At 43.0% G+C, this 26,733-nt stretch overlaps 1 protein-coding gene and 1 pseudogene across 2 annotated transcripts in view; both read left to right on the top strand.

Annotated features, from left to right (window-relative positions):
• The first annotated feature begins 873 nt into the window (after positions 1-873).
• Positions 874-1,045, top strand: LOC137305794 (U2 spliceosomal RNA; annotated as a pseudogene).
• Positions 1,046-3,144: 2,099 nt separating this feature from the next.
• Positions 3,145-26,733, top strand: part of LOC137305751 (myosin-9-like) — a 174,565-nt gene continuing 150,976 nt past the window's right edge. For both annotated transcript variants that reach the window (XM_067974701.1, XM_067974700.1), the window contains exon 1: positions 3,145-3,323. The gene's annotated coding sequence lies outside the window, so the exon portion shown is untranslated. The remainder of the gene's footprint in view (positions 3,324-26,733) is intronic.

Genomic DNA, 26,733 nt, shown 5'->3' with positions numbered 1-26,733 from the left:
AGGCTGGTGCTTCTGTGGCTAGTTGTGGTGTGCCTACCGGCTGCCTGGCTCAGCTCCAGTACGCCTCATCGCCAGAGCTTTCAAACAAGCACCAAGACCTAGCTTGGCTGGTGGTGAGAAGGGCCCTTCCCGTCAGATCCTTCATGCACTCCCGGGCTCTCAGCGCCACCGCGCGCTGTCCCAGAGGAGGCTGCGGTGGAGACGAGACCGTCACCCATCTCCTTATGGAATGTGCCTTTGCAAAGAAGGTCTGGAGAGAGATGCAGTGGTATCTGTCCAGGTTCGTCCCGAGCAGTTCCGTAACACAGGATTCCGTGCTCTACGGGCTGTTCCCGGGGACGCACACTGAGACGGACATCGGCTGCTGCTGGAAGACCATCAACTCGGTGAAAGACGCCCTTTGGTCTGCCCGAAACTTGCTGGTCTTCCAGCACAAGGAGCTGTCCTCGACCGAGTGTTGCAGACTGGCACATTCCAAGGTCCAGGACTACGTGCTGAGGGACGCACTGAGGATGGGTGCGGCCGCCGCAAAGGCCCTGTGGGGAAAGGCAACCGTTTAGAGCCTTCCCGCCATTGTAAACCGAGGGGCTGCAATCAGGGAAAAACCCCCTCGGGCAGAATGTAAAATTCAAATTGCTGTAATGTACCTGTAATGAATCTGAAATGGACCAGAAATGAATCTGTAAGCAATAATCTGTGTTGAGTATGATGCAATGAGACACCCTAGAGTGTCATGAACTGCAATGATGTCCAATGTGTTCATTGTACTGCACTTAACGTAACCTGCAAATTGTATAATCTGTATTGTGTACGTTTGGAAAGTGATATGACAACTGTTTTGTATGTACTGCTGCAAATTTTTATGAATAAAGTATATTTTTTGAAAAAAAAATCTGTTCTTATCAGTTTAATATCTGATACGTCCCCTATCTGGGGACCATATATTAAATTGATTTTTGGAACAGGGAGATGGAACAGGGGCTTGCTCCGTCCACTCCACGCATCGACCCAGTATTGCAGTGTCTCTGGGAACGGTGCACCTCCCTCTGGGGAGATATTCAAAAGGAAAAAACAGCTCTTTCCCAGCGTCTCTCTACGTGTGTATGGATTATTACTCAGAATAAAGCTGATATATTGCACTTACAAAAAAAAAAAAAAAAAATCTCAGCACAGACCAGGGGCGAATCTGGGACCTTTTGGTTTGTATAGCCTGGTGTTACACTGTGTGGTGCCTTTATCCACTATACCCTAGCTACCAAGGAAGAATATTACAAGCTACATAGGACAGAGTAGGAACCTGTGGAGTCGTTGAACATACAAGCCATTGGAAAAATTGTAGCAGAACCAGGATAGGCATTGTAGGTTTGCAAGGAAGGCTTGAGTAGTGGAAACAAACTCACCGTTTGAAGTTTAAGTCTCACCAGCCAATATGCTGGCCATGCTGAATTATGATGACTTTATTATGTTACTCAAACAGGTTTTTTTTATAGTTGAGAAATCTAGTGATTAGCCGATGCCAACCATGGGTTTTAAAAGCCTGTAGATTGTAGTAGAATAATAGAAGTTACAGCACAGAAGATAGCCATTTTATTTATTGTGTTTATGGCAGTGCTTCCTCATCAATTGAACATATCAACTAATTCCATTTCTGTACCATTTCTCTTTCATTTCCTTCCTTTTCAAATACTTATCCAATTCTCTTCCAATTAATGTTAGTTTGCTTCAATAACTACTTGTGGTAAAGCATTCCATGTTTTAATAGATCTCTGCATGAAATGTAATGAAATGAAAAAAGTAATCTATCTTCCCCCTTTTTTCTTCTGATAATCCTAAGTTCATGCTCCCTTGTTGATTCCCCAATTAGTGAAAATAATCTTTCTCTATTTACCCTCTCAAAAACTTTCATAATTTTGAAAACCTCTATTAGATTCCCCCTTTAACCTTCTCTGTTCCAGCGAAAAAGCCCCACTTTTTGAAGCATTCCTCTGGTGACTTTGGTGTGCCCTTTCCATGGCTCGAATACCCTTCTTATAATGGGATGCCCAGAGTTGCTCGCAATAGAACAGTAGGGAAAAAGTAAATCTGGAAAATTACTTCAAATTAAATTGCAAGAGTAGGACAGGAGCCACATATTCAAATTAATAAAAGGCAAATTTAGGACTGTGATCGGGAAGTTTTTTTTCACACAAAGAGGGATCAATACGTGGAACAGGATCCTGGGTAGGGCAGTGTTAGCAAAAACTCTGCATTCATTTAAGAACCAATTGGATGCTGCAATGGGAGGGGGAGGGGAAACTTGAGGGTCATTCTGAATGGATGAACTAAGATGGACCAAATAGCCTTTTCGCATCTGTAATTATCTGGCGATCCTGTGAAGTGTGACCTAACCAATTGATCAGGTCTTTGCTATATATTCAATGACCCAGAATCTCTTTGTCTTTTTTATGCCCTCATCTATCTACACTCTCATCTTTAAATAGACATTTACTTGCATTCCTAGATCTCTCTTTTCGTCCACTTTTGGGAAGAAACATATCATTTAGGGTATATTTCCTTTCACTATTATCCCATCCCCCCTCCAAAACGTACTACTATTTCTCTGCATTTGCAACCTATCTGCCGGCTCCACTAACTTTTGTCTTGTAATCTCCCGCATTCTGCCTCACAGTTTTGTCATGCCCCTGATTTGGTATCATTAGCAAACTTCCATATCGTTGCCCTTTGCACATAAATGATAAAGGTAGATCATTGGATCTTGTCAGGTCATTTTACTATTCCTTCTTCATATCGATTTGGATTCATAGGGCATCTTATTCCAACCAAAGCAGGTCAGAAGCTGCCAATCGCTTCAATTCGATCGATTCTTTCCTGCCCTTCTGCATTGGTCGCAGAAGCTGTCGCTCAATCTTACCTCCTGCGTCAAAAATGACTGCGGCAGCGGCCACTTTCCGAGCTCGGGTCCGGGCGCTTCAGTGGGTGGGAGCGCCTGCCTCTCAATCGACGTTCTATTCGTCGGGACCGCTGTCAATCAAAACGACGCTATTATCCTATTGGTTGGCAGGGGTGGCCTTGCCGGCGTGTTGACGTCATCGCTGGGGCGGGCTTTTGTGTCGCGTTCTGGGCGCTGCACTAACGGCTGGCGCGCGAGCTGCAGTCCGAGAGCTCGAGCTTAGCGCGAGGCAGACAATTTGAACGGCACCAAGCAGCGGAAAGGTTTATTTTAAATAGATTCACAAAAAAAATTATAAGCAAAAATCCACTGAGTTTCCACAGACTCTAATTCCTGAAGGCGAGAGCATTCGAAAAATACCTGAATCGCGGAGGTAAGAGGCAAAAAAAATCTTAACACTTTTTTGTCGATTTAATGGTGAAGCGGAAAAGGGAGTGAAACCAGGAAGAGAATCAGACACCGGGCTGGGCCGGCGCGCTCGCCACAGGCAACTTTTAATTCGTATCTCATTAAATTTTTTTAAAAAGCAGTAGCTTAGACGGCAGCCGTATTCTATTGAGTCACCATACTGACGACATTTTTTTAAACAAGCGTTATAATCTGCAAACTAATCCAAGTTTTAATCTTTTTTTGAGTGTGCGATGCATTACAAATATCTTTTGGTTTGTAAACTTGTGAAAGTCAGGCGACAGGTAGCATGGATACCGTCTTTGGTGGTGTAGCCCATATAGAAATGGGCTTGGCTTCCGCCTCTTCGGCTGCATGAGCTTCCTGTCCGTTAAAAATGATTTAAATGTAATTTCTTCCATGAGTCCAATATCTCTCGCTTTTCCACCCCCCCCCCCTCCCCGCAGTATTAATTTCTAAGATTGTAATCTTTAAGTCTGATTGCATCCCTGGAATGTGGAGCGCTGCTCAAAGGGCACTCAGCATCGACTTATTGTTTTAATATAAAGCATATTAATCCTGTCATTTGCAGCGCTGTCCTATCTGAAATAATTTTGCTGAATTTTAACTTATACAATTCAAGTACAGTATTGAAAAGCTGCTTTTGTGATATTACATAGTTTTAAAAAAAGGGACTTGAATTCTCTTCAGATTCTTCCAATTCCCTCTTTTCCCTCCAGTGCCCATCCCACAATCGTTTAAAAAAAATGTTCAGTATCCCAAGGATAGCATTTGAATTTCTGTCTGAGCTAAGTTTTTAAAAAAAAAGGCATAAAGTGTTGACTTTATAATCTCTGGTATAGCTGAATCCAAAAGTTGGTGAACGGGTAGATTATATAATTCCTGTTTATACACAACTTTGACCGTTTCCTAAAGAGACCAGACTGGTGCAACATACTGGTGTAACTGGGATACAGCCTGGAAGTAGTGTAACATTTTTATCGAGCACTAATTTAATGACTTCCTTTTAAACCAGTGATTACATTTTTTTTTCTCTTAAACTGTTCATTGCAGATTTACCCAAATTTGGAGGGGTTGGAAAAGAGGAAGCTTAAATAGTACATAAACTTAGGTGGATTCTTTACACTGACTTGTTAAAGTTGTGTGATAGCTTCATGCTCTGCTTTACCTTCTGAAGATTCTTGTGGGTTTTACTATAGCATGCACTATAGCCCCACCCAGTTCTTAGTGTAAGACAGTGAAGAGAATGATTCATGGGGAAGTGTGCCGATAACTTACAAAAGCCTTCCTGTTAGCTGGCCAGTAAATTTTTCTGGAATTTGTAAACGTTACTGCTTAAAATTTCTGGTAGCAGCTTATCCTATCAACTGGTGAAGCATGCATTTTTACAGAAGCTAAGAATATCTCAGAGCTTTAATATTTCTAAAAGGCTGTTTTATACTCTTTCTATTACTGTTAATACAGTCGTGAAATGTTTGCTAAGGATCAGTTGCTTCTTGCTTTATCCTTTCTGGTCATTCAATTGAAATGGAAAAAGAATACTTTACATTAATATCTGAATGACTTGTTAATTTGAGTCTAGAGGGCAGTGTATGTTTTCTTTCAAAATACTATACCGTATGTGAAATGAACTTTAAATATTTTTAATGGGTTGGTTACCCTGTTACATGTTTGAGAATAGTCAATAATTTAACCATAGACTGCTGAAAAAAAGGCTGTGCCATTTTCCAATGTGGCAAAGGATGTTTGACATTTTCACAGATGATTGGCTTTTCAGAAAGAACTGAAATGTCTGTATATTTTTGCAGCTTTGTCATTTAAAAATTATTATTGGGGTGCTGACACCATGTTCTGTACTGATTGGTTCTCTATGAAAATCTTTGGCAAGAAGGAAATGAACTATACTCCCATTTGAAAGTCGCATGCAATTGAATTGTTTAAATTGGAGTAGCTCTTGCACAAATTATAGCCTTTCCTGGGTATTGTTCATGGGGAAGAGAAAGTTGGTGGTCGTCAAAAAATATAATCAATAAAATGCTGTATAAAAAGCAAACCCTCGTATCTTGCATGAAACAAGATAGGGCTACAGGCAACAATATTGTCGTATGCCATCAGTATACAAGTAGTCCAGACTCCTTTTTCAGTGTCTTGTGCGACTTCCAAGTTCCTCAGGGATTAAGGTGTGGCAGGGTGCTCAGGAATGTAGGGCAGTGTTTTGACTTGTTCCTGATATGCATTCCATGCCATATGTGCACTGCCTTGCTTTGCGTTTCATTCTGGAAAACCTTTTTTAAAGGGAAACAGAAGTAAGGGAGTGGGGGCAGAAGAGGAGAAAGAAAGAGGCAACATTGGGAGTTGGGAAGATTTTATTTGTATCGATCTGTGTTGGGCTAAGTATTCTGGTAAAAGTTGGTGTCATTGCACCGTTCATAATATTTTGTATCACAGCAGAAAACTATTGAGCCTAAACAATGTTTAAAATGGTGACAAATGAAGTCTGTGTACAAAGGACTCTAACACAGCAATCTATGTATAACAATTAAGGTCTGCAAATATCTAATGGGTGAAAATTTAAGCTGTTTCTTTTACATTTTCATATGTGTTCTTGCCTTTTCCAATTCTCTCCTCCTTCGCCCCCCCCCTCCCCACCATCCCCCAAAAGTAGTGAATTGTGCTGGTGTGGTTGTTTGGTTGCTGATTTGCTGGTAGCCTTCTGGTACCTTACCCAAGTGGCACTAATACTCATGTGTCTCAACATGAGTATTAATACTCATGTGTTTAGACACATGAGTTCCAACGACATAGGAAAGAACAAGGAGGCGGTCCTGCTAAGGGAACAGATGAGCTAGGAACTAAATTTTTTTTTAAAAAAAGGACCTCGGGGGTATTCTCGGGATCACTACCCGAGCTACGTGCTAATTGGCAGAGGGATAGACAGATCAGGAAGGTGAATGTGTGACTGAAAGTGGTGTGGGAGGAGGGGTTCCGTTTTTTTTTGTTCGTTCATGGGACGTGGGCGTCGCTGGCGAGGCCAGCATTTATTGCCCATCCTTAATTGCCCTTGAGAAGGTGATGAGCCGCCTTGAACCGCTGCAGTCCGTGTGGTGAAGGTTCTTCCACAGTGCTGTTAGGAAGGGAGTTCCAGGATTTTGACCCAGCGACGATGAAGGAACGGCGATATATTTCCAAGTCGGGATGGTGTGTGACTTGGAGGGGAACGTGCAGGTGGTGTTGTTCCCATTTGCCTGCTGCCCTTGTCCTAGGTGGTAGAGGTCGCGGGTTTGGGAGGTGTTGTCGAAGAAGCCGTGGCATGTTACTGCAGTGCATCCTGTGGATGGTACACACTGCAGCCATAGTGTGCCGGTGGTGAAGGGAGTGAATGTTCAGGGTGGTGGATGGGGTGCCAATCAAGTGGGATGCTTTGTCCTGGGGCACTGGCACAGTGATACTTGGGTCCCAATGGAAAGAACAAATAAGGCTGTAGATAAGACTTTAAACTAGTAAGGTGGGGGGAGGGGGAGGGATCTGGTAGAAATAACAGTAGCCTGAAGATAAAAGAAACATTTGAGAGTAAAGGTCAGACCAAGGAAAGGACTGTAACAAAAACGGCCAGGGAACAGAAAGTTATAGAACACAAGTATAAAATAACTTTTTAAAAAAATAAAGCAAGAGGCATGATTAATAAAGTCAAATTAAATTGCCTGTTCAGCAATGTATGCTGCATCCAAAACAAAATGGGGGAACTGGAGGCAGTAATTCATAGAGGGGAACTAGATGTAGTAGGGATAACTGAAACATGGCTGCATAAAGAACAGGATTGGCAGTTAAATATTGCAGGATATAATGTATTTAGAAAGAATAGGGAAGGAAGAATAGGTAGCTGTACTAATTAAAGATGATAATGGCAGTAGGAAAAAAAGGACATAACTAACGTTATGATAGAGACAGAATCCAAATGGATTAAGATAAACGATAAGGGATCGATCATGCTTAAAGGGGTATACTGCAGACCACCTAATAGTGGAAGGGAAGTGGAGGAAGAAATATGTAGGCAAATCTATGAAATGAATAAAAGGCAGAAAAATCATAGATTTCAATTACCCTCAAATAAATTGGCAAGAAGAGGTAGTGAAAGGGGAAAAGGGAATAGAATTTTTATAGTGTGTACAGGACTCCTTTCTTACCCAGTATGTAACAAGCCCAACAAGAGAGGAATCACTGCTGGATCTAGTAATGGGAAATGAACCAGAGCAGATAAGAGAAGTAAGCTTAAGGGAACATCCAGGCAATAGCGATCGCAACATAAGAAGGTTTAAGATGATTGAGAGAGACATAAGTAAGACAAAGACCAAAGTAATAGATTGGAATAAAGTTAATTTTGAGGGGATGTAGATGAAACTGGGAAAAAAAATATTGAGAGAGAGAACAGCAGTGGGAAATATTTAAAAAGGTGATCAATAGAGTTCAGGAGAAATATATTCTGCTAAAAGTCAAGAGTAGACGAGCCAATAATGAGACACCATGGATGAATAAAGAGATAAGGATAAAACTGAAATGAAAGAAAAAGGCATATACTAAGTACAGGCAATAAAGGAGAGGATTACAAAGAGGTAAGGAAAGCAGTCAAACAAAATTAGGATGGCAAAGAGGAATTACAAAGTTATCACAATATAAAAAGAAATAGCAAAGTATTCTTTAGACACATAAATAACAAAAGGAAAATTAAGATAGGTGTAGGGCCACTAAGGGATGCACAAAATAAACGCACGGGTAATCCCAAGGACTGGTGGACAACTAATTATTCCTATAGAATCATAGAAGTTTACAACATGGAAACAGGCCCTTCGGCCCAACATGTCCGTGTTGCCCAGTTTATACCACTAAGCTAGTCCCAATTGCCTGCACTTGGCCCATATCCCTCTATACCCATCTTACCCATGTAACTGTCCAAATGCTTTTTAAAAGACAAAATTGTACCCGACTCTACTACTGCCTCTGGCAGCTCGTTCCAGACACTCACCACCCTTTGAGTGAAAAAATTGCCCCTCTGGACCCTTTTGTATCTCTCCCCTCTCACCTTAAATCTATGCCCCCTCGTTATAGACTCCCCTACCTTTGGGAAAAGATTTTGACTATCTACCTTATCTATGCCCCTCATTACTTTATAGACATCTATAAGATCACCCCTAAACCTCCTACTCTCCAGGGAAAAAAGTCTCAGTCTATCCAACCTCTCCCTATAAGTCAAACCATCAAGTCCCGGTAGCATCCTAGTAAATCTTTTCTGCACTCTTTCTAGTTTAATAATATCCTTTCTATAATAGGGTGACCAGAACTGTACACAGTATTCCAAGTGTGGCCTTACTAATGTCTTGTACAACTTCAACAAGACATCCCAACTCCTGTATTCAATGTTCTGACCAATGAAACCAAGCATGCTGAATGCTGCCTTCACCACCACCCTATCCACCTGTGACTCCACTTTCAAGGAGCTATGAACCTGTACTCCTAGATCTCTGTTCTATAACTCTCCCCAACGCCCTACCATTAACGGAGTAAGTCCTGGCCCGATTCGATCTACAAAAATGCATCACCTCACATTTATCTAAATTAAACTCCATCTGCCATTCATCGGCCCACTGGCCCAATTTATCAAGATCCCGTTGCAATCCTAGATAACCTTCTTCACTGTCCACAATGCCACCAATCTTGGTGTCATCTGCAAACTTACTAACCACGCCTCCTAAATTCTCATCCAAATCATTAATATAAATAACAAATAACAGCGGACCCAGCACCGATCCCTGAGGCACACCGCTGGTCACGGCCCTCCAGTTTGAAAAACAACCCATATTCAAAAAGAACAAATCCATGGAACTATAGACCAGTTAGCTTAATGTCAGTGGTAGGAAAGCTATTGGAATCTTTACTCATATGTAATAGAAAAACATATGAGTAATGAAAAATATAATAGAGAATAGCCAGCAACAATTTCATAACTGAAGGCCATGCTTGACCAACCTTATTGAATTATTTGAAGAAGTAACAAAAAGTAGACATACATGGACTTTCAAAAGGCCTTTGATAAGATACCACATAGTAGACTCATGACTAAAGTCAGAGCATGTGGAGTCAAAGGACAAGTACCAGAGTGGCTAGAAACGAGAAAGGGTTTACGGTAGTTACTCAGACTGGCAAAAGGTGGGAAATGGTGTTCCACAGGGATCGGCGCTGGGACCGCTGTTAAGTAGAATGGGGCCTATACTCTCGAGTTTAGAAGAATGAGAGGTGATCTAATTGAAACACAAGATTATGAGGGGGCTTGACAGGGTAGATGCTGAGAATTTGTTTCCCAGGGCTGGAAAGTCTAGAACTAGGGGCATAGTCGCAGGATAAGGGATCGACCATTTAAGACTGAGATGAGGAGAAATTTCTTCACTGAGGGTTGTGAATCTTTGGAATTCTATACCCGAGGGCTATGGATTCTAAGTCATTGAATATATTCAAGGCTGAGAGAGACAGTTTCTGAACCCAAGGGGAATCGAGGGATAGTGGAGTTGAGGTCAAAGATCAATCATGATCTGATTGAATGGCAGAGTAGGCTTGAGGGGCCGTATGGCCTACTGCTGCTCCTATTTCTTATGTTCTTACGTTCACTATTTATTTATGTAAACGATTTGGACTCGGAAATCTGATGTACAATTTCAAAATTTGCAGATGACACCAAGTTGGGGGTGGGGGTATAATTAATACTGAGGCAGACTGTGACAAAATACAAGATGTTAACAAACTTGCAGAATGGGCATGTAAATGGCAAATGAATTTCAATATGGATAAGCGTGAGGTGTTGCATTTTGGCAGGAGGAGTAAGGACGCCACGTATTCCTTGGAAAATAAGAGTCTAAATGTGATAAAGGCACAAAGGGATCTAGGGGTACAGATTCACAAATCATGAAAAGTAGCAACGCAGGTTAACAATAACTTGCATTTAGATAGCACCTTTTAATGTAGTTAAACGCCCCAAGGCGCTTCACAGGAGTGTTAACAAACCAAATTTGACACCGAGCCGCATATTAGGACAAGTAAAAGAGGCAGGTTTTAAAGAGCGTCTTAAAGGAGAGGGGGGTTTGGAGAGGGAATTCCAGAGCCTAGGGCCTAGGCACCTGAAGGCATGGCCGCCAGTTGCTGAGCGATGAAAACCAGGGTTGAGCAAGAGGCCAGAATTGGAGAATGGTAGTGGTCTCTGAGGGTTGTAAGGCTGGAGGTGGTTACAGAGATGGGGAGGGGCGAGGCCATAGAGGGATTTGAAAACAAGGATGAGAATTTTTATATTGAGGCGTTGCCAGACCGGAAGCCAGTGCAGGTCAGTGAGCACAGTGGTGATGGGTGCACGGAACTTGATGCGAGTTTTGGGTGAGCTTAAGTTTAGAGGGTGCAAAGTGGGAGTTGAGTCCATAGGTAACAGACGTGGATGTGGGTTTCAGCAGCAAATGAGCTGAGGCCAGGATGAGACAGGCAATGTTAAAAAGTGCAAACAAAGCACTGGGGTTTATCTCTGCTTTTGAATTCTATTCCTCAAGAAAAGTTATGTTAAACTTGCATAGATCCTTGGTTAGACCACATTTGCACAGTGGTGGTCTCCATATTATAGAAAGTGCAAAAAAGATTTACAAGGATGATACCAGAACCCCTCAAAATACTGATCAGGCTGGGGCTCTTCAGAAAAGAGAAGATGGAAAAGTGACCTGATTTAAAATTATGAAGAGGTTCGATAGATGTAGAGAGGATGTTTCCATATGTGGAGATTCCAAAACTAGGGAAGATAAATACAAGATGGCCATTAATAAATCCAATAAGGAATTTGGGAGAAACTTTGTTACTCAGAGTGAGAATGTGGAACTTGCTATCACATGGAATGGTTGAGGCAAATAGCATAGATGCATTTAAAGGGAAGCTGGATGAGTACACGAGGGAGAAAGGAATTGAAGCATGTGTTGATGGGGTGAGATGAAGTAAGGTAAGAGGAGGTTCATGTGGAGCATAGATCTGTTGGGCCGAATGGCCTGTTTCTGTGCTGTACATTCTATGTAAGCAGTCTGACTGCACAGAGACCTGTTTCTGTGCTGTAAAATTCTATGTAGACAATGCTGGCAAATTGTGCTTTTCTCCCTCTGTCGTTGAACATAAAAACATAAGAAATAGGAGCAGGAGGAGGCCATATTGATTGGCTGAGCAGGCTCAGGGGGCCATAAGATCATTGCTGATCTTTGACCCCAATCTCCATATCCCTTGATTCCCTTAGAGTCCACAGGTCTTATCTATCTCAGTCTTGAATGTACTCAACGACTGAGCATCCACATCCCTCTGGGGTAGAGAATTCCAAATATTCACGACCCTCTGAGTGAAGAAATTCCTCCTTATCTCAGTCCTAAATGTCCGACACCTTATCCTGAGACAATGTCCCCTAGTTCTAGACTCTCCAGCCAAGGGAAACAGCCTCTCAGCATCTACCCTGTCAAGCTCTCTTAGAATCTTATATGTTTCAATGAGATCACCTCTCATTCTTCTAAAACTCCAGAGAATGTAGGCCCATTCTACCCAATCTCTCCTCGCAGGACAACCCTCTCATCCCAGAAATCAATCTAGTGAACCTTTGTTGCACTGCCTATAAGGCAAGTATGCCTATCCTTGGGTAAGGAGACCAAAACTGCACACAGTGCTCCAGGTGTGGTCTCACCAAAGCCCTGTACAATTGCAGCAAGACTTCCATACTCTTGTACTGCAACCCCCTTGCAATAAAGGCCAACATACTATTTGCCTTTCTAATTGCTTGCTGTACCTGCATGTTAACTTTGTGTTTCGCGTACAAGGACACCCAAATCCCTCAACACCAATATTTAATAGTTTCTTACCATTTAAAAAAAAATCTTTTTCTGGTCTTCCTACCAAAGTGAATAACCTCACATTTCCCACATTATACTCCATCTGCCACCTTGCCCACTCACTTAACTTGTCAATATTCTTTTGCAGACTCTTTGCATCCTCTTCATAGCTTACTTTCCCACCTAGCTTTGTATCATCACCAAACTTAGATGAAGGGACCGAGTGTAATATATCCAAGTCATTTAATATAGATTGTAAATAGCTGAGGCCCAAGCACCGATCCGTGCAGCACCCCACTACTTACAACCAGCCAACCTGAAAATGACCTGTTCATTCCTACTCTGCTTTCTTTCCGTTAACCAACCAATCCTCAATCCATGCTAATATATTACCCCCAATCCCATGAGCCCTAATCTTGTGTAACAACCTCTTATGTAGCACCTCATCGAATGCCTTTTGAAAATCCAAATATATTACATCCACTGGTTCCCCATTATCTACCCTCAAAGAGCTCTAATAGATTTGTCAAACACAATTTCCCTTTCATAAAATCGTGTTGACTCTGCCCAATCATATTATGATTTTCTAAGTGCCCTGTTACCAAGTCCTTAGTAATAGATTCCAGCATTTTCCCGACTACTGATGTCAGGCTAACTGGCCTATAGTTCCCTGCTTTCTCTCTCCCTCCTTTCTTGAATAGCGGGGTTACATTTGCTACCTTCCAATCCACGGGGACCGTTCTAGAATTTAGGGAATTCTGGAAGACCAAAATCAATGCAGCCACCTCTTTTAAAACCCTAGGATGTAGGCCATCAGGTCCAGGGGATTTGTTGGCTTTTAGTCCCATTAATTTCTCCAGTACTTTTTCTTTACTAATCTTAATTACTTTTAAGTTCTTCCCTCTCATTAGACCCTTGGTCCCCCACTATTTCCTGTGTGTTTTTTGTGTCTTCTACTGTGAAGACAGATTTAAAATATTTGTTTAACGTGTCTGCCATTTCCTTATTCCCCATTATAATTTCTCCGGTCTCTGCCTCTAAGGGACCCACGTTTACTTTCACTAATCTCTACATTTTTATATACTTGTCGAAGCTCTTATCTGTTTTCATATTTTTTTGCTAGTTTAATCTCATTCAATTTTCTCTCATCATTGTCTTGGTTATCCTTTGCTGATAGCTAAAACCCTCCCAATCCTCTGGCTTACTACTCTTTTTGGCAACATTGTAAGCCTCTTTCAATTTAATACTAGATCCTTAACTTCTCTAGTTAGCCATGATTGGATCACTTTTCCTGTAGAGTCTTTATTCCTCAAAGGTATGTGCAGTCACTGGGAATTATGAATTATTTCTTTAAATGCTTGCCATTGCTTATCCACAGTCATATCTTTTAATCCAATTTCCCAATCTACCATAGCCAACTCGCCCCTCATACTTACATAATTGACCTTTTTTTAAATTTAAGACCCTAGTTTTGGACTTAACTACATTACTCTCAAACTCCATCTGAAATTCATCATATTATGATCACTCTTCCTCAGAGGAAACTTTATTATAGGATTATTAATTAATCCTGTCTCATAATGAGCCAAATCTTTACTTTGCCTGATATCCACATGTACTTTCCAGTGTGAGTTACTGAATCGAGTGAGAATCCTGGCTGCTCCTCCCCTTTTCAACTTGGCAACGGAGGCGAATTTCTGATCTTCACACTGCTGTGGTTGGCATTGGCTAAATATGGACCAGGGACCAAAGCTGGGACCTTTCAGCTCTGTATAACTTTGTACCACCATGCATAGTATATTTATGCAGTGAGCGTCAGGGGAGCCTCATTCAAAATGTTTTGTATAGGGAATCTATGCAGAACATTTGGTCATGACAACTTGTCCTATCTAATAAAGTCCATTAGTAAAATGGAACAAAGTGACTTTGTTATTTGAATGACTTGTGAATTTCTTTCCTTTATCTGGGTTAGCTGGAGTGGGACATCTTGTCTGTCAATGCACCACATATTTGTGTGAAAATAGGGTCCTTCTGTAGGTGAGTGACTTCAATAATTTGAATTTCTTGTAATATTGACATCAAGGCAGCATCTGGTTGAGTATAGCATCAAGAATCCTAGCAAAACTGGGTAAATGGGGGGACATAGGGCAAACCCTCCAGTGGCTCGAGTTGTACCTGACACGAAGGATGATGGTTGTGGTTGTCAGAGGATGGTTCATAGCCATAGGATATCACTCTCTAGGAGTTCCTCAGGGAAGCATCACAGGCCCAACTATCTTCAGCTGTTTCATCATTGACCATTCCTCTGTCATAAAGTCAGGAATGGGGATGTTTGCTGATGGTTCCAGTGTCCAGCTCCATTCACAACTCTGCTAATAATGAAGTAGGCCACGTCATCCTACAGCCAGAGCTGGATAACATCCAGATTTGAGTTGATAAGTGGTAAGTAACATTTACACCACACCTGCTGGATTATGATCATCTTGAACAAGAGAAAGCCCACCCATCTCCTCTTGGCCTTCAATGGCACCAACATCAACATCTTGATTGTGGGGATGGGCACTATTTACCAGAAGCTTAACTGGATCAGCTATATCAACACCGTGATATAGGGCGGCAGCTACGTATACTGATGAGTGGCTATATCATCATGGGATGCGGGCATGGCTGGTGAGGTGAGAGTGACTGCCCTTGACATTAAGGCAGCATTTGACCGAGTGTGGCACCAAGGAGCCCTAGTAAAATTGAAGTCAATGGGAATCGGGGAAAACTGTCCAGTGGCTGGAGTCATACCTAGCACAAAGGAAGATGGTAGTGGTTGTTGGAGGCCAATCATCTCAGCCCCAGGGCATTGCTGCAGGAGTTCCTCAGGGCAGTGTCCTAGGCCCAACCATCTTCAGCTGCTTCATCAATGACCTTCCCTCCATCATAAGGTCAGAAATGGGATGCTCGCTGATGATTGCACAGTGTTCAGTTCCATTCGCAACTCCTCAGCAAGACCTGGTCAACATCCAGGCTTGGGCTCATAAGTGGCAAGTAACATTCTTGGCAGACAAGTGCCAGGCAATGACTATCTCCAACAAGAGAGAGTCTAACCCCCCCCCCCCCCTCCCCCCCCCCTTGACATTCAACTGTATTACCGTCGCCGAATCCCCCACCATCAACATCCTGGGAGTCACCATTGACCAGAAACTTAACTGGACCAGCCATATAAATACTGTTGCTACAAGAGCAGGTCAGAGGCTGGGTGTTCTGTGGCGAGTGACTCACCTCCTGACTCACCTCCGCCTTTCCACCATCGACAAGGCACAAGTCAGGAGTATGATTGAATACTCCACTTGCTTGGATGAGTGCAGCTCCAACAACGATCAAGAAGCTCGACACCATCCAGGACAGAGCAGCCTGCTTGATTGGCACCCCATCCACCACCCTAAACATTCACTCCCTTCACCACAGGCGCACTGTGGCTGCAGTGTGTACCATCCACAGGATGCACTGCAGCAACTCGCCAAGGCTTCTTCGACAGCTCCTCCCAAACCTGCGACCTCTACCACCTAGAAGGACAAGGGCAGCAGGCACATGGGAACAACACCACCTGCACGTTCCCCTCCAAGGCACACACCATCCCGACTTGGAAATACATCGTCGATCCTTCATCGTCGCTGGGTCAAAATCCTGGAACTCCCTTTCTAACAGCACTGTGGGAGAACCGTCACCACACGGACTGCAGCGGTTCAAGAAGGCGGCTCACCACCACCTTCTCAAGGGCAATTAGGGATGGGCAATAAATGCCGGCCTCGCCAGCGACCCCCACATCCCATGAACGAATATTAAAAAAAAACCCTGACCCTTCAAAGCCTATCCACGATCTATAAGGCACAAGTCAGAAGTGTAATAGAATACCTAATCAATTGGATGCGTGCAGCAGGAATGATGCTCAGGAAGCACAATGCATCTGGGACAGAGCAGTTCGCTTGATCGGTTCTCCTGGCACTGGATTCATTGTCCACCCCCTTCATTAATGCACTGTGACTATTAATGTAGAGGATGCACTGTGGGAACTGACAGGTTACTTCGACAACACCTCCCTCCCCTGTGACCTCTACCATCCAGAGCAATTACGTCTTAGAAATGCCATCAGCTCCAGTTACACAACATCGTGACTTGATGTGTTGCTGTTCCTTCGTCACTGGGTTGCATCCTGGAATTCCCTACCCATCAGCATTGGAGAGCACCATCACAAGGTTCAAATAGAAGTTGGCCCACTACTACTACTACTGCCACCACCCACCACCACATCAGGGCAACTAAGGATGGGCAGTAAATGTGGTCTTGTTGCTGTTGCCCACATTGAGAATAAATATTATAATTCCTTTTAAAATGAGTTGCAAGAACAGATTTCAGAAGTTTGCTAGACTTGCAGTGGTGTGACTGCACCACTGCAAGTCACACCACTTGTTGTCGTTATTGGCTCAGTTGGTAGAACACTCTTCTGCGTCAGAAGGTTGTGGGTTCAAGCCCCATTACAGGCTTAAGCACGCAATCTAGGCTGACGCTTAAATACGGGAGTGCTGTATTGTTTGAGATCTGCCTTTTTGATTGAGCATGAAACAGGGGACCTGTCCATCTGCTCAGATGGGTGCAAAAGATCCATGGTGTTATTTGAGGGAGTTCTCCCAGTGCTTTGTCAGTTCTGCCTCAACCAACACCACCAAAAACACATTATCTGGTCATTCATTTGGTTTTTGTTGGTTCTTGCTGTATGCAAATTGGTTGCCACATAACTGCACTTCAAAAAATAATCTTTTGGTTATGAAGCATTTTGGGATGCCCTGAGGATGTTGTAAGGCACTATATAAATGCAAGTTTGTTTATTTTTCTTTATAGTCAGGAACTTCATTTGATGTAAATGCAGCCCTTGAAAATTTTTGATCAATGCCAGTTGTCCAGGTTTTAAAGTGACCATATTGCTGACTCCTTTGTGCCTACACAACTAGATTTTTTTTTTGAGATTGGCTGCAGGGAATGCAAGCAGAAGAGACCAGAATGAGAGAATAGAGATCTTTAGTGGCTTAAGGAAATTGAATGCAGTTTTGCTTTTTGAGGGGAAGTATGCTCCATGCAAAGCAATAATTGAAGTGATGTTTTTAAAATGAGCTTAGTTTAGATGCAGCAAATTTGTGTGTTCCACTGCTGTTTTGTTTAGAATTTTTTGACAGAACCTGGAGTGCTGCATGCATAATTTAATATTGGGTTTGTTTCCCCCTCATTTCCCTGTGTGCTTTTCACATTGTGATGAATGTGCAATGTCCTGTGCTTCTGTTGCAGTTTCCACCTATTTGTTTTCCTCTTCACTTATAATTCAGGAGAGAAGTTAGGAAATACTTCACACAAAAGGTGAAACACTCCCACAACAAGCAGCTGCTAGCTCATTTAATCATTTTAAATCTGAGATCGATAGATTTTTGCTAGCCCAGAGTATTAAGGGATATGGAGTTCGGGTACAGATCAGTCATGATCCCATTGAATGACTGAACGGGCTCGAGAGATTGAATGGCCTACTCTTGTTCCTATGCGATTGGTCACAGTTTTAGGTTAGTGCTTAAAGGAATTACAGCTCTCTGACCTAGTATATAAAGATACTAAGTAAGCCGTACAGACCAAAAGATCTCTGGTTTAATTTCTGGACTGTGCTGAGTAAGATGATAACTTCAGGAACAGCAGTTGAGATGCTACAAATGGTTTCAGTGCCCCTGAGTTAGGACGGTCAAAAACCTGCTTTGGATTGCTAACTAGTGACCTCGACAGTAGGGTGCACGTGCTAGAGGATTGTCACTACCCTCCATTGTTGAAACAAAATGCTGGTACTCACTGTCTGGAGTTGCATATGAAGAATGCTCAAGTGGAGAAAGTACTGGATGGCTGATACTCTGCAACTGTGCAATGGCAAGAATCTGACCCTTCGAATGTTGCGTTGATATTCCTGCATGCTATAGCAAAACGGTAGGCTAGGTTTGTTCTAATTAATCTCTATGTGGTAGGCACCTGATAACAATGTGCATTTATTTAGTGCCTTAAATGTGGAAAATTGTTCCAAGGCGCTTCAGAGATGTAATCAAAAAAAGTACCGAATGTAGGTCAGGTACCTTTCCACATAGGGCGGGGAAAATCTGATGGGTTTATTGTGGCTTACTTCACTTTATAGGGCTACATTTTTTTTTAAAAGAAAAGGCCCGGGAACATCAAGGTTGCCAAATAAGCGTATAAGCGCATGCTTGGTTTCATTGGTCAGAACATTGAATACAGGAGTTGGGATGTCTTGTTGAAGTTGTATAAGACATTAGTTAGGCCACACTTGGAATACTGTGTACAGTTCTGGTCACCCTATTATAGAAAGGATATTATTAAACTAGAAAGAGTGCAGAGGAGATTTACTAGGATGCTACCGGGACTTGATGGTTTGACTTATAGGGAGAGGTTGGACAGGCTGAGACTTTTTACCCTGGAGAGTAGGAGGTTTAGGGGTGATCTTTTGGAAGTCTATAAAATAATGAGGGGCATAGATAAGGTCGATAGTCAAAATCTTTTCCCAAAGGTAGGGGAGTCTATAACGAGGGGGCATAGATATAAGGTGAGGGGAGAGATACAAAAGGGTCCAGAGGGGCAATTTTTTCACTCAAAGGGTGGTGAGTGTCTGGAACGAGCTGCCAGAGGCAGTAGTAGAGGCGGGTACAATTTTGTCTTTTAAAAAGCATTTGGACAGTTACATGGGTAAGATGGGTATAGAGGGATATGGGCCAAGTGCAGGCAACTGGGACTAGTTTAGTGGTATAAACTGGGCGACATGGACATGTTGGGCCGAAGGGCCTGTTTCCATGTTGTAAACTTCTATGATTCTAAAGCTATTTACAGTGTACTGTAATTGAAAGTCATTTGCTGAAAAAAAATTATCCAGTAGTTTAAATTAAGCTTTTTAAGTAAAAGGATGCAAGAGGTTTTTTTTTTGCACAGTTCTAATTTGAATTAAATAAATTTGAATTGTGGGAGTAAATTTTTTTTTCTTTTCTTTTCTAGCACTGGCTCAGGTGTTCATTATTCACTTGTAAGTCTAGACAGTGAGTATCATTATATTTGACTGCAGTGAGCGTCTCAGACCAAACCATTTTGTGTTCACTTTTTTTTCTCCCCTCATTCTCTTCCCCTCTGTAACATGTTGGGTCTAATTTTAGTGTCCCCAACTGCCACCTGAACTGAACTAACTTAGTGCAGACAGGTGATAGGATTTATTTTCAATTTAAATATTCCCATACTACTGTAGATGTTTGCTTGATAGTTTCTGAGAGATCAGCAACTGTTTTTAAAAAGTTGCAAATTTTTAGATTGCAGCATTCCACAGCATTGAAAGTAACTGAGATTGGTACAAGTTTTTTCTTATTTTAAAAAAAAAAGTTCAAGTGACTGACACAATTGATCTGTTCTGCCTTGTGTTAGCCTTTCAGGGGTTCATTTTAATTGTCACTTTTATATAAGGAGTTTTAAAAAAAATAATTTTGCCTCATGCTTAACTCGATACAAATGTTGCAAGTTTTGTCAGATGTCTATAAAGCCTGAGGGAGGAGTCAAGCTACATTTGAACGAACAGACAGCTAATTTCAAATGTGGTTGACAGTTATTTGAATCCAGGAAGTCCCTGTAACGGTGTTGGAGGATGTTTAACATGTTGTGACGTTTAGAATCTGGGCAAGTTAATTTGCAACTTACAAGAGATATAGATCAGTCAGCACAGACCTGCATATATAAAAGTTCCCTGCAAAAGAATAGCTTAACTTTTAGATGGCAAAAGTTTGTTTTCCTTTTGATGTATTAAATTAATTGAAGCAGTTGTAGACTAACTGGACCAGCCATATCAACACCGTGGTTGCAAGAGCAGGGCAAAGGTTGGGTACTCTGATGAGTGACTCACTTGACCCTTCAAAGACTATCCACCATCTACAAGGCACAAATCAGGAGTATGATGGAATGCTTGCCATTCAGTTGAATTGGTGCAGCAGCAACACTCAGGAAGCTTGACACCATTTGGGATAGACCAGTCTGCTTGATTGGTTCCCCTGCCACTGTCCTGGATATCCACCCCCTCCGCCACTGACACACACTATGGCTGCAGTATATCCAATCTACAGATTGCAAAGGTTATTTCGACAGTCCCCACCCCCGCCTCCGTGACCTCTACCAGAGAAGGACTAGAGCAGCAATATCATGGGAACTCCCATCACCTTCAAGTCTCTCCCCATCCTGATTTGACAAGTATTGCTGTTCTTTCATCATTGCTGGGTCAGTATTTTGGAGTTTCCTGCCCTGCTATTGTGGGAGCACCATCACCACAAGGGTTGCAGTGGTTCAAAGAGAAGGCAAACCACTACCATCTCTGGGCAGTACATGTGGACTTGCCAACATTGTCCACATCCTGAGAAACAATAAAAGGCTAGTTTAGATCCACCCCCCCCAACCTCATGAAGGCATAACATTACGTGATTTGGCTAATAGAAGTATAACCTTTAATTTAGCTGAAGATCCAGTGTGGTTGCATTTGATAGATTTAAAATTGGGTGGCTTAGTTGGGGACCAAGTCTCTGTTACAATTACTGGACCCCAAAGGACTATTGTGAAATTTTTTTTTTTGTTGGTTTCTTTTTCGTAGCTTAGAATGGAACTGAGAAGGGCCTGAGCAGAGTCATGTCATGGCTTTTTTTTAATAGAATATACCACTTGCCTTATGAAAAATGAGTGACTTCCTACTAGAGGAATCTATTTGAAAGGGTTGGAATGATCAGTGCCAAGTTTTAATGAAGCATTCATGCTGCACTTGTTGATCAAGGTTCACATTTCCTTGTTACTGCAATCTTGACATTAATTACTCACTTCCCCCTCCAGCTGCACAGGCAAATAGTTGTGAACACTTCTAAGGTCCATGCTCGTTAAGACAGGATGATCAGATTCTAACATTACAGCTATCTTGCACCTCATTTATAGTTATTTTGGTGACTGAAGAATTGGTAGAATCCCAGTCTCTGCTGATAGTGCTGTTCTCTTAATTACTAGAGTCTTTTACCTGCCTGGGTCAGCAGAAGGTAGCTGGAGTGCATGAAGATGCGAATACCAAAGGCCCATCTCCCACTGTTATCTCGCAATATGCTCTCAACTGCTTTATCTGCCTGCCTGGCTGTAGGGGAAGTCAGCAGTATTGAATGTTGAAGAAAAAATGCAAATTTTGGTGGAAACTCTGACAGTTGAAGGATTAGCCGGAAACTACTCCTGCAAGCAATTACACCTAGTTCAAATTGCCATTTTTTCCAAATAAAGTTTTTATTATTCGTTCATGGGATGTGGGTGTCCCTGGCAAGGCCAGCATTTATTGCCCATTGTTAATTGCCCTTGAGAAGGTGGTGGTGAGCCGCCGCCTTGAACTGCTGCAGTCCGTGTGGTGAAGGTTCTCCCGCAGTGCTGTTGGGTAGGGAGTCCGAGGATTTTGACCCAGCGACGATGAAAGAACGGCGATATATTTCCAAGTCAGGATGGTAAACATAAAGTTGGTTCCTATGGGCTATATTTTGCTGGAACGGGGCATCTCACGGTATGCCCGTTAAATTTACAATTGCATATTTTAGGTTTTAAAATTTTTTTGCCCACTGTTATTGGAAGTGTGAGCAGATAAATGTGCAGCGAGAGCATCTGGGACCTTGGTGAACAATGGGACAAACAATGTATCTCCTTAACTAATGAGATTAAAGGATTGAGAAATAAACAGAGGAAGGACTGAGAAGGAGGTTGAATTCAATGTCAGAACAGGTACAGAAAGAAAGATTGGATTGAGAGGAAAAAAAAGGCAAAGGAAAAGTAAGAATTTTTTTTAAATTGACATTTTTAAAATCTAAAACAATTCACAGCCTGAAGGAATGAAACTCCACACTTATAACTGTTTGCCAATCAACCTCTTGCCTAGAAAGTAGTCATTAGCAATTATCATGTTAAAAAGGTACTTGTGCTGATTTAGACCTGTGGCGAGTTTAATGGGCGATTAATATGCAAATGCAGCAACTTCAGGAAAAGTTATGAAGTTTAAGGGGCGGTTAAGTGGAAGATGCCATTTTTGCGAAGCCAACGGCGGAGCAGCACAAATTAGCCAGCAATTTGTGGCGATTCACAATTCGCAAGTTATCTCTTCCTCGTTACAAGTTGCTGGCCGGTTCGTGCATTAATAACAGCACACTTCATTCACTCGCTGTTTTTTTCAGCAAAGTCTGGCCCTATAAATTATATAGTGAAAGTGTTCTTGGGGATGGGGGGCAAGGAAAGAAGAAAAATTCCACAGTTTATACTCAGTGCTGTATTAATATATCGATGTTTGTTCTTTGGGACAGGAAGGGAATGGAGAGAGTTGGGATGCTTTCTCATGAAATTTCCTGTCTATTGTGCAGTTAGGATTGTGATATTGACAGTGTGTCCAGATATTGTGATTTAGGGGGGGAATGTTCAATGTATGGAGGAGAATGATTGAGTAGGAAATGAACAGTTTCATTCTCAACAGTTTGGAGTGGAGCATAGAAAATGTGAGCTTTTGTTGTTTGTACATGTGGACTAAATTAACAATTGGAATTTTGTTTTGCAATAACAAAACTGTTCATTGAGCAACATTTTAAAGGAGTTTAACACTTTCAGAAGTGGGTTTGTTTTAAAACAAAATGAAAATTCTATCTTTTGGTTCTCCAGTTGCTCAGCATTTAACTTGCTCCTATATGGTTCCTCTGGTGTCTTCACCTCTCTGTACCTTGCCCAAGTGTCATTGTTCATGTATAAGTCTGAACTGAGTGAGTGATTGTGGGAATCACAGCTGAGATGTATACTTTCCAGCAGTGGTCTCTGGATGGTGATCAGAGTGGGACAATTGCCAGTCTTTATTCCCCCTTCCAGTTTAGGGGCACTGTATAGTACCTGCACCCTCTGAGATCAGCTGACTAAGCACAGGTTAGCGAATGTCCAGGAAAGTCCCAGGTTCAATTCCTAGGCTGCTGAGTTTGATGATCTCAGCCATGGTGAGGGAAATACACTGAACCTGGGCATTACCCTCGTCTTTGGCTAAGATCATCAAACTCAGCACAGCCTAGGAATTGTACCTGTGACTTTACTGGATATTGTTAACCCTGTAATAAAAACAGAAAATGCTGAAGCTCAGCAAGTCAGGCAGCATCTGTGGAGAAAGAAACAGTTAATGTTTTGGGGTGAAGACCTTTCATTAGAACTGGAAGATGTTAAGAGTTAAAGCTTATAAGCAAGTTCAGAGCCAGAGGAGGAAAGAACAAACAGGAAGGTCTGAGATGGGATAGAGGGCAAGAGTGATTAAATGGCAAGAGATGATGGTGTAAGGTAATGGGATAGGTTAAGAAACAAAACATTGATCAGGAGTAGCTGTAAATGGCAGCAGCAGAACCATTACTAGCACTAGCTGACTGAAAAAATAGAAGTAGTGCTTATGATCTGAAGTCATTGAAATCAATGTTGAGTCCAGAAGGCTTTAAAGTGGTTAAACGAAAGACGAGGTGCTATTTCTTGAGCTTACATTGCGCTTCATTGGAACAGTGTAAAAGGTAGAGGACAGAGTGGGAGTGGGACGGGGAATTAAAATGGCAGTCGACTGGTGGGTCAGTGTCATGCTTGCGGACAGTGGGTGTTCAGCAAAGCGGTCACCCAGTCTACGTTTGGTCTCCCCAATATAGAGGACTCCGCATTGTGTGCAGCGGATACAGTATACTAAATTGAAAGAAGTACAAGTAAACCGTTTTCACCTGAAAGGAATGTTGGGACCCTGGATGGTGGGAAGGGAGGAGGTGAAGGGCAGGTATTGTCTCCTGTTCTCCCATGGGAAGGTGCCATGTGGAGGAGTGTGGGTGTTGGGGGTGATGGAAGAGTGGACGAGGGTGTGACGGAGGGAGTGGTCCCTTTTGGAATGCTGAAAGGGGAGGGAAGATGTGTTTGGTGGTGGGATCGCGCTGGAGATGGCGGAGAGATACATTGAATGTGGAAGCTGGTGGGGTGGAAGGTGAGGACAAGGGGGTACCTGTTGTGGTTCGGGGGAGGGCAGAAGTGGGGAAATAGGACGGACACGGTTGAGGGCCCTGTCAACTACAAGTGGAGGGGAATCCTCAGTTGAGGAAAAAGGAAGACATATTGGAAGCACTGGTGCGGAAGGTGATATCGTCAGAACAGATGAGATGGAGAAGGGAATAGATTCCTACAGGAAGCGGGTTGTGAGGAAATGTAATCGGGGTAGCTGTGGGAGTCGGTGGGCTTATAATAGATATTGGTTGACAGCCTATCCCCAGAAATGGAGATAGAGAAGTCGAGGAAGGGAAGTGTCTGAGATGGACCATGTGAAGGCGAGGGAAGGGTAGAAATTGGAAGCAACGTTGAGAAATTTTCCAGTTCGGGGTGAGAGCAGGAAACGGCACCGATTTCAGTCATCAATATACCAAAAAAGAGGTGAGGGAGGGGACCTGAGTAGGACTGGAACAAGGAATGTTCCACGTATCCCACAAAAAGGCAGGCATAGCTGGGACCCATACGGGTTCCCATAGCGCCACCTTTTATTTGAAGGAAGTGAGTGGAGTCAAAGGAGAAATTGTTCAACGTAAGAACATGTTCAGCCGGGCGGAGGAGGGGTCTGGTTGGGCCTCCGTTCAAGGAAGAAGTGGAGGGCCCGCAGGCCGCCCTGGGGCATCAGAAGAGTCGCGGATGTAGGTTGGAAGAGACTGGACAAGGGGAAAAAATAGTCAAGATAGGTTGAAAATATGTTCCGTGGGGCAAGAACAGGCTGAAAAGATGGGTCTCCCAGGGCAGCCCGCTTCTACCTCCTTCCCAAGATCCATAAACAGGACTGCCATGGGAGACCCATCGTTTCAGCCTGTTCTTGCCCCATGGAACTTATTTCCTCTCACTTTCTCCAACTCTTCCCTTCCCCGATTTCTCTCTCTCCATTTCTGGGGATAGGCTGTCGACCAATATCTGTTATAAGCTCACCGGCTCCCGTAGCTACCTTGTTTACACTTCCTCCCACCCCGCTTCCTGTAAGGACTCTATTCCCGTCTCACAGTTTCTCCATCTCCGTCGCATCTGTTCTGATGGAAGCACTGGTGCGGCAGAGGTACCAATATGTCTTCCTTTTTCCTCAACCAAGGTCTCCCCTCCACTGTAGTTGACAGGGCCCTCAATCGTATCTGTTCTATTTCCCGTACTTCTGCCCTCACCCCTTCCCTCCCAGAATCATGATAGGGTCCCCCTTGTCCTCACCTTCCACCCCACCAGCCTCCACATTCAACATATCATTCTCTGCCATTTCTGCTACCTCCAGCGTGATCCCACCACCAAACACATCTTCCCTTCCCCTTTCAGCATTCCGAAGGGATTACTCCCTCCGCGACATTCTAGTCCACTCTTCCATCACCCCCAACACCTGCTCTCCTCCCCACGGCACCTTCCCATGCGAGCGCAGGAGATGCAACACCTGCCCCTTCATCGCCTCCCTTCCCACCATTCAGGGCCCCAAACACTCCTTTCAGGTGAAACAGCGGTTTACTTCTTTCAATTTAGTAAAATGTATCTGCTGCACACATAAGAACATAAGAAATTGGAGCAGGAGTAGGCCAATCGGCCCCTCGAGCCTGCTCCGCCATTCAATAAGATCATGGCTGATCTGATCCCAACCACAAATCTAAAGAACACAAGAAGTCGGAGCAGGACCCGGCCACATAGCCCCTGGGCCCTCTCCGCCACCCACAGGGCATTGACCGATCCGAACTCAGCTTCATGTCCAATTTCCTGCCCGCTCCCCATAACCCCTAATTCCCTTTACTTCTAGGAAACTGTCTATTTCTGTTTTAAATTTATCTAATGATGTAGCTTCCACAGCTTCCTGGGGCAGCAAATTCCACAGACCTACCACCCTCTGAGTGAAGAAGTTTCTCCTCATCTCAGTTTTGAAAGAGCAGCCCCTTATTCTAAGATTATGCCCCCTAGTTCTAGTTTCACCCATCTTTGGGAACATCCTTACTGCATCCACCCGATCAAGACCCTTCACAATCTTATATGTTTCAATAAGATCGCCTCTCATTCTTCTGAACTCCAATGAGTAGAGTCCCAATCTACTCAACCTCTCCTCATATGTCCGCCCCCTCATCCCCGGGATTAACCGAGTGAACCTTCTTTGTACTGCCTCGAGAGCAAGTATGTCTTTTCTTAAGTATGGACACCAAAACTGTATGCAGTATTCCAGGTGCGGTCTCACCAATACCTTATATAACTGCAGCAATACCTCCTTGTTTTTATATTCTATCCCCCTAGCAATAAAAGCCAACATTCCGTTGGCTTTCTTGATCACCTGCTGCACCTGCATACCAACTTTTTGATTTTCTTGCACTAGGACCCCCAGATCCCTTTGTACTG

The sequence above is a fragment of the Heptranchias perlo genome, chromosome 40, assembly GCF_035084215.1.
Source record: "Heptranchias perlo isolate sHepPer1 chromosome 40, sHepPer1.hap1, whole genome shotgun sequence".
NCBI lineage: Eukaryota > Metazoa > Chordata > Chondrichthyes > Hexanchiformes > Hexanchidae > Heptranchias > Heptranchias perlo.
Note: the sequence above shows the minus strand (reverse complement) of the source record. Positions and strands in the feature narration are given on the sequence as shown.